This window comes from Tupaia chinensis, unplaced genomic scaffold, assembly GCF_000334495.1.
Source record: "Tupaia chinensis unplaced genomic scaffold, TupChi_1.0 Scaffold144602_1, whole genome shotgun sequence".
NCBI classification, from domain to species: Eukaryota; Metazoa; Chordata; class Mammalia; order Scandentia; family Tupaiidae; genus Tupaia; species Tupaia belangeri.
Window position 1 is genome coordinate 62,870 of NW_006204462.1, and position 7,516 is coordinate 70,385.

Consider the following 7,516-nt stretch of genomic DNA (forward strand, 5'->3'; position numbering starts at 1 on the left):
GGGCAGCCGTAGCTCGGTGCACCATCTGGATGCTACCTTGGCACTCTGCTGGGCATCAAGTCCTCCTTCCGGATGGCCTCTGCTCTGCCATGGACTGTCAGGAGTACTTGGTGATACTGCGCTGCCCAGCTGACTTAGCAAAGACTAGGGACGCCTGCTTACGTTCAGATTTCAGTCCAAGTAGTTCTGAGGCTCGACATTTCACTCCAGTGCTTTCAACAGATGCTCGGGGCCAGCAGGTGGTACAGTGGTTAAGGCACTGGACTTCCACATGGCCAAGCACGGTTCGAGTCCCAGTCCCAGTGGCTTGAAACTCACACCATGCACGTAAGTGTGCATGCCCTAAATCCGGAGAGAAGCCTGGCGGGGGGAAGGGCTTGTGGCGTGACCGTTCTCCCTACCCCCAAAGGGGTGATCTCTCCTTTCCCCCTCTTTCTCTCCAGTAAGTCGCATATCCTGGGGGAAGTGCAGATGGTGGTGCAAAGCTTGAACACGGTGCTCAGGGAGGCTGACCCAGATGGGGAGGTTCTGGGCTCATGTCTGACACCCTCCCCACGTCTGCCATGGCAGTGTCCCGTCTGGGGCCAGCTGAGACACCGACCTGTTGGGAGTACTCTTTCTTTCTCTGTCTCTCAGAAAAAAATGGAACAGAAAGAAAAAAAAATAAAAGGAAAGCAGATTTATTTCTGTCGGGGTGTAGATGCAAAGCCCTGGTGTCCACGGCCAGTAGAAAGATGCCACGTCACCAGCCGGGAGCGGGGCCCAGGGGACAGGCGCCACGCGGAACTCAGGCTCTGCCTCTATTGGGAAGACTGTCTCCACGGTCAAACTCCCGTTGCCAGGCAACTTCTTCCTCCAGAAGGGAACTGTCCCAAGAGGACTCTCCGTCCATACGCAAACAGGCTTCTGGCACCTGCTCCCACTGACGGCGCAGACATGCCCGGGCTCGACCGACCCATAGCTCAATCGAGAATCCCATTACATTAAGTGAAATGACAAAGGTTATTCTTTCCACTCCTTCTTTAGTGAATGTTTTTCTTTGTGACATATTAGATACACAACCAAGGCCAATACTGAAATATTACAATCTGTCTTCATTTAGAAAGTCATTCGCTTCACCCTTGCAAACACATTCTTTTTAAAAAACAGATTTTTTTCTGTAGAGCATGTGTGCTCACTGGAGAGGCAGAGACAGAGAGACAGAAAGCGAGAAAATACCCCCGGTGGGGGATGGCCATGCCACAGTCCCTTCTCCGTTCTCCTCTCAGGATCTTGGGCACGCATGCACATGCACCCAGGGTGAGTTTAAGCCGCCGGGTCTGGGACTCAAACTAGTGTCGATACGTGGGGGCCCAGCGACACAGCCGTTATTCCATCTGCTGGCCCCTCAAACATTCGTGTTGAGTAAGATGAGTGCAGAGAAGGATGGGAATTAATCAAACTGCTTTTCCTGGGGTGCCGTAGGATGGTCTGTGGACAGCTGCACCCAAAGCAGAAGCTCTGGACAGTCTTTCCTGAGTGCGGTCTCTCCACGGTCCGGAGTCTGGGCTTTGCGCTGAGCATTCCACCGGGTGAGTCCAGCACCCATGTGCCCCTGCAGCCTTTCAAACCTCCCAGGCAGCCCGCCGTGACCTCAGTGACATCTCGGTTTGGGGGTCCGCCGCACCAGCATTGCCGCGCGATGCGTGGCTGACTGCCCGTGTGTTCCCGGGTCCACTGCGGCTGCATGGCTGCTGGGACGTAAAGAATTAGGATCCAGAGCTTCGTGTGCGTGTGCACATGTGCGTGTGCACGTGTGCGTGTGCACGTGCGCGTCCCCAACACCTCCGAGTCCCCAACACCACCTGCCTGAAGCCAGCGTGGGCACCAGGATGTGAGGCGGTGATGCTGCATCAGACGTCTGAAGCTCAGGGAAGAGCAGCTACCCGACCTTACAGAAGTAGCAGGAATTTATAGAGAAGGAACAGGTGCCCCTGACCTTCCGTTCTGGTCTGCGGTCCTGCAGGGCCGCCAGGGTTACGTGCTCACCGTTAGCAGTGACTACATCTTGGTAGCCGCACTCTGCTTCCATTTCAGTGCTGGCTGGGAACGAGGTCCCCCGGTTTCACTGCAGGCCCGAGTACGCAGCCCCAGAGCTGTCCGGGGCTCTTACTCGCAAACCGCCAAGTCCCAAGGCTGGTGAGAGCCACCCGAAGGCGCCCTGCCCACTCTGGGCCAGCCAGGCCCTCCCTGACATGGAAGGGTGCTACTTCCCATGAAGGCTGAATCAGATTAAAAGTTTAATTTCCTGGAAAAAATGGGGCAAGTCCTAACAGTTTCTTTTTTTCTTTTTCTTTTTTCTTTTTTTTTTTTTTTTGAGAGGTTTTTGCTATAGGGCATGAGTGCTCGTCAGAAAGACAGACGGAGACAGAGAGACAGAAAGTGAGAAATCACCCCCCAGGGGGATGGCCATGCTGCAATCCCTTCTCCTCCCTTCTCTCAGGATCTTGGGCACGCACGCACACATGCCCGGTGTGAGTTTAAGCCACCAGGTCTGGGACACGAACCGTGGTCGACTACATGGGAGTCCAGCGACAGAGCCATTACGCTAACTGCTGGTCCCCTAACATAGTTTTTTTATTATTAAGTTAAAAATAATCTGCTGCATTTCCAGCAATTTCAGAAATGAGATACAGAAAGAGCATGCATTCCTCTATGAACTGTTAGAGCATGTACCGGAACTAGCAGGTGGTAGAGTGGCTATGTTGCTGGACCCCCACGTAGTCGACCACAGTTCGGGTCCCAGACCTGGCAGCTTAAAACTTATCTGGGTGTACATGCTGAGAGGAGAATGGAGAAGGGAGTGTGGTGGCCATTACACAAGGGGACGATTTCTTGTTTTCTGTCTCTCTCTGTCTCTCTGGCGAGTGCATGTGCCCTATAATAAAAATCTCCAAAAAATAAAGCATGTCTTCCTGTACGTGCTCTCGGCAAGAATGTGTGTTCCTCCATAAACGCTCAGGACTTTTCCATGGGAGGTGGTAAGATGAAAAAGGGAAGCTGGGGAGATTCCTAAAAGTGTCCCAGGCATCTTTAAACACTTGGCCTGGGGCCAGGAGAGCAGGCCCCGCCTCCTCGTGGAGGGCCGTGGGAGTACGTGGGCCCAAACATAGGCGGGGGAGTCGAACGCTGCTCCTGTGGTAACTTGCAGGAGGAGGCCGTCCCCACTTCTGCACGCTTCACTCTCACATGCTCACCAAAGAAAGTCACCTGTCCGTGTGGACCAAGGTGGCTTCCAGGTAGAGGGGCTCACCTTCAGCAGGTTTCTGGCGTGAGTCCTGGGAGGCCAGCATCCCCACAGCAGCAGCAGGGAGAGGGGCCCGTCTGAGAACGGGGCATCATGCAGCTCCGGGATTTGCAGCTCCCGCAGTGCCGGGTGCGTGGACTGGCAAGGCCTTCACAGCTGAGCCCAGTCTTTGGCTGCAGTCAGACGATGGCCCCTGCCACACGTGTGAGGACGGAGGGAGTCGACGCAGACGCAGCACTGCCCAGCCCCGGATGGGCAGGACGGGCAGGGCCAGCCTCAGGACGAAGACGCGGGGTTCGCCCAGCTCTGCCTCGGCCTCACAGCCCGGTGCCAGTGGTCTTCCCGAAGGCCCAGCCCCGGAAGTCCTCGGGCTTCCGCTTGGCTGTCGATCCCTCCATGCCTTTTCCTGCCATCAATCTCCCGGGCCCCTGTCACGGTGGGTCCCTATGGGGGGAGTCTCCTTTCCCAAGTTCTCCCCTCTAATCCTCTGCCGGAGCGTCCCCGTTGTGCCCTCCCTGCTCACTGGACTCCCACATAGTCGACTGCGGTTTGAGTCCTGGACCTGATGGCTTAAAACTCACTTGGGCGTGTGTGTGTGTGCCCAAAATCCTGAGAGGAGACTAGAGGAGAAGGGATTGCAGCATGGCCATCCTCCCGGGGGTGTGTGTGTGATTTCTCACTTTCTCTCTGGTGTACACACGCACCCTATAACAAATCTCTCTCTCTCTCTCTCTCTCTGTTTTTCTTTTTTTTATGAGAGGTTTTTGCTATAGGGCGCATGTGCTCGCCAGAAAGACAGAGAGAGACAGAGACAGTGAGAAATCACCCCCCAGGGGGATGGCCACGCTGCAGTCCCTTCTCCTCAAGTCTCCCCTTGGGATCTTGGGCACGCACGCACACGTGCCCAGAGTGAGTTTAAGCCACTGGGTCCGGGAATCGAACTGCGGCCAACTATATGGGAGTCCAGTGACATAACCATTACGCCAACCGCTGGTCCCAACAAAAGTCTCTTTTAAAAATAATAAAATAAAGAGCACTGATGAGGGAGGGGTGGCTGCGTGAGAAGCCAACTGAGCCTGTAGTTCTGTGTGGAAGGGCCCAGCCTGTGTCTCTGACAGACGGCAAAAGGGCTTGCTGCCGTGGGCCTGGCTGTAAATGAGGCGGCCGGAGCGGAGCCCAGGCGAGATGCAGGAGGACTTGCCCATGATCGGGTACAAATCCGTTTGCACTGTCACTGGCTTGTCCTCTTTGAAATGGTGAAATAAAGTATCTATGGAAACTGTTACTCCCAAAGACTAATTTGGTGCATCTCAAGTCTGTCATCAGGGCTGAGAGAGAAGGGACCACGTAGCTGAGAAGGGTGTGGGTGGGAAAGATGGCGCCCCGCTCCGTGGCTGCGTGGCCTGAGCTAGAAAGGGTTGGCAGGTCGCAACCAGAGTGAAAATGGAGCAATGGTCTGGTGTTCAATTAGGGCACCCATGTGCCCCTGCAGCCTTTCAAACCTCCCAGGCAGCCCGCCGTGACCTCAGTGACATCTCGGTTTGGGGGTCCGCAGCCCCAGCATTGCCGAGGAAGGCTGTCCAGGATGCATGGCTAAATGCCCGTGTGTTCCCGGGTCCACTGCGGCTGCATGGCTGCTGGGACGTAAAGAATTACTGCGTGGCTGCTGGGACGTAAAGAATTAGGATCCAGAGCTTTGTGTGCGTGTGCACGTGTGTGTGTATGAAAGCCGGAGTTGGCATCCGGGAGCTCTCCGTGTGCGTGGAAGCTGGAGTTGGCACCCGGGAGCTCTGCGTGTGCGTGGGGGCCGGGGTTGGCACCCGGGAGCTCTGCGTGGTTGTGGGAATGCAGCAGGGTTTGCGGTGAACCCAAATGCCGCCGTCTTAGTTAGTCCCCCTGACCACCCAGACTGCTCAGAGACATCTCAGAGGAGCGATGACCAAGTGATAGGAACATGTACCCAGACACAGTGGCCTTGGGGCGAGTCCCAGGTCACCGTTGGGCCCCGAAGGGACATCGTGGACCCTGGAGGTGGCCGGCTCCTCCTCCCTCCCCAGGAACTACCCATCTGGAACAGGGAGCGATGCCTGTGAGTGTGCGGGGCCGTGCCGCAGCCGCTACAGTACGGCCTTGCCGAGGCTCATTTTGGCATGGGATCAGCGCCGTGTTTCCACATCTGTGTGCCAGGACATGAGGAATGTCCTGCCCTGAGCAGTTTGGTTGGCTGAGGAGGGGATGACTGAGGCGCGCGGTCGGCCCACCAGGGAGCACTTACTGACACTCTGGGAAGCTCGGCACGGCCAGTCCGACCAGCTGCCCCCAGCGCTGCAGCCGCTGGACTGACTGGACTGCAGTGCTTTCCTTCCATGACCCAAAGGGGCTGGTGCAGGACATTCCCGCTGGTCTGAAGAAGCATCCTGCGGTCCCTCCAGAACGCCCCAACCGCCCCATCTGGGCAGACGGGCCCCAAACTGCTCTGCAGGGCGTGTGGCAGTGAGCGGGGAGGGGATGTCGTATTGCTTAGTTGTCAGGCCTCTCTCCCCGGGAGTAAAGGGGCGGGGTCGGGAGGCAGACGGGCTCAAGCACAGGCAGGCGATGAGCACAGCCCCTCCACATGCCCCTCCGTGCCACGGCTGCCTGCTGGAGGGGCCGGCCAGCACGCGCCGGGTGGCAGACCGCGGCACCGCCAGCGCCCCCCCGGGCTCCCGGGGGCGCACTGCAGCGTGTCTTTCACGGGAGATGGACACTTCAAATAAAGCACGATTACTTATTGCTCAGTAGTTTGGGTATTAAATTGTCTCGTTTATCAGTACCTCATAGCCTTCACATGTGCACTCTTCAAACAGTGTCAATCACATACACATTCTTTCTCCTAAACAATAAATTATTCTCAAAAAAGAAAAAGGAAAAGATACATAATTTTAAAGCAAAGGAAAACAAAAAGCATATTTTTGACACCTATCTTAAACATGAAAACAACTATGTTAGATGTTTAAATATAAATAATAAAGGACATTACGTTATTTACAATGTTACACAACAAGCTGAGAGGAGAGACTGACATGAACTTCAGATAGCAAATGATTTCAGAAACATCCGAGCAATGTCCTACGTATTTACATAGAGCACGTGACAGAGCGCGATGCCCGGCCAGCCCGCCTGCCCTCCTCGGAGTGTACCATGGTCTTCGCAGACACCTCTGGCTGGCAGAAGGTAGCCAGCACTGCAGGGAAGACCAGGCCTTCTGTTCCCACCAGCGCGGGCCGTGCGCCCCCCACCCTCAGCCAGACAAGGGGCCGTGTCTGCAGAAGGTACCCTGGACAGACTCCGCCCGGAGCGAGACAGTCGCACTGAAACGGAAACGAGGTGGCAGGTGCGGTTTGGGACAGTCCCTTCCGGAGTCCCATTCTGTAGAAATCAAGAGGCTGTCTAGGCACTAGTGGGAAAAGGAAAAAGTCTTTCTGGGCAAGCGGGAAAAGAGGAATCAAACCAGAGTGTGGAGGGAGAGTCCTGCCTTTACTAAGCTCACTGCACACCCCTCAGGGCCATGACGACAGCCCCAGAAACAGAGGGGGCCTCCAGACTTCCGGGCCGTCTCACTACCTTAGACCCAGGACAGCGCTCCGTGTGCTGGAACCCACAAGGGGGGCGTCGGACCCCACCGCACGGCCTGAACTTATCGACCGGGTGAGGGAGAGCGACATGGCGATGCAGCATCGCAGAGAGGGCCCTGCGGACAGACTGCGGACTGCAGCAGGCAGCTCCGAGCAGCTGGCCTTTCTCATCAAGGGTCACTCCCACCTCTGTGGGTGACAGGCTGTCCCACCTGACATGCTGCCTCGGTGTGTGAGCAGAATCGAGCTGGAAGCATGATTTCTTCTTGTCCTAAATTTTCATATCTATGTCTGCAACTTGAAAATGTACGGCCATTCTCCTGCTAAGGTCAAACTGGCTCGCGGTTGTAACAGAAGAGTCGGTTCACTCTTGAACATTTACACAACAGGACATCTGACTACCCCAAAGCCCAAAGAAGCAGAAACAGAATCTCTGGGGTTTCGTTGCCAGAGGACGCCTTCCTTAGCCTAGCGAGATGAGTCAAGGCCTCACAACCTCAGCGAGAGGCTGCCTGGCTGCCCCCTGCCTTCCTGCACGTGCGTGCAGTCGCTGCAGGGTCGGAACCAGTGCGGCCGACAGTGGAGGCTGAGAAGCTGATGACGGCAGAGCAGAGCC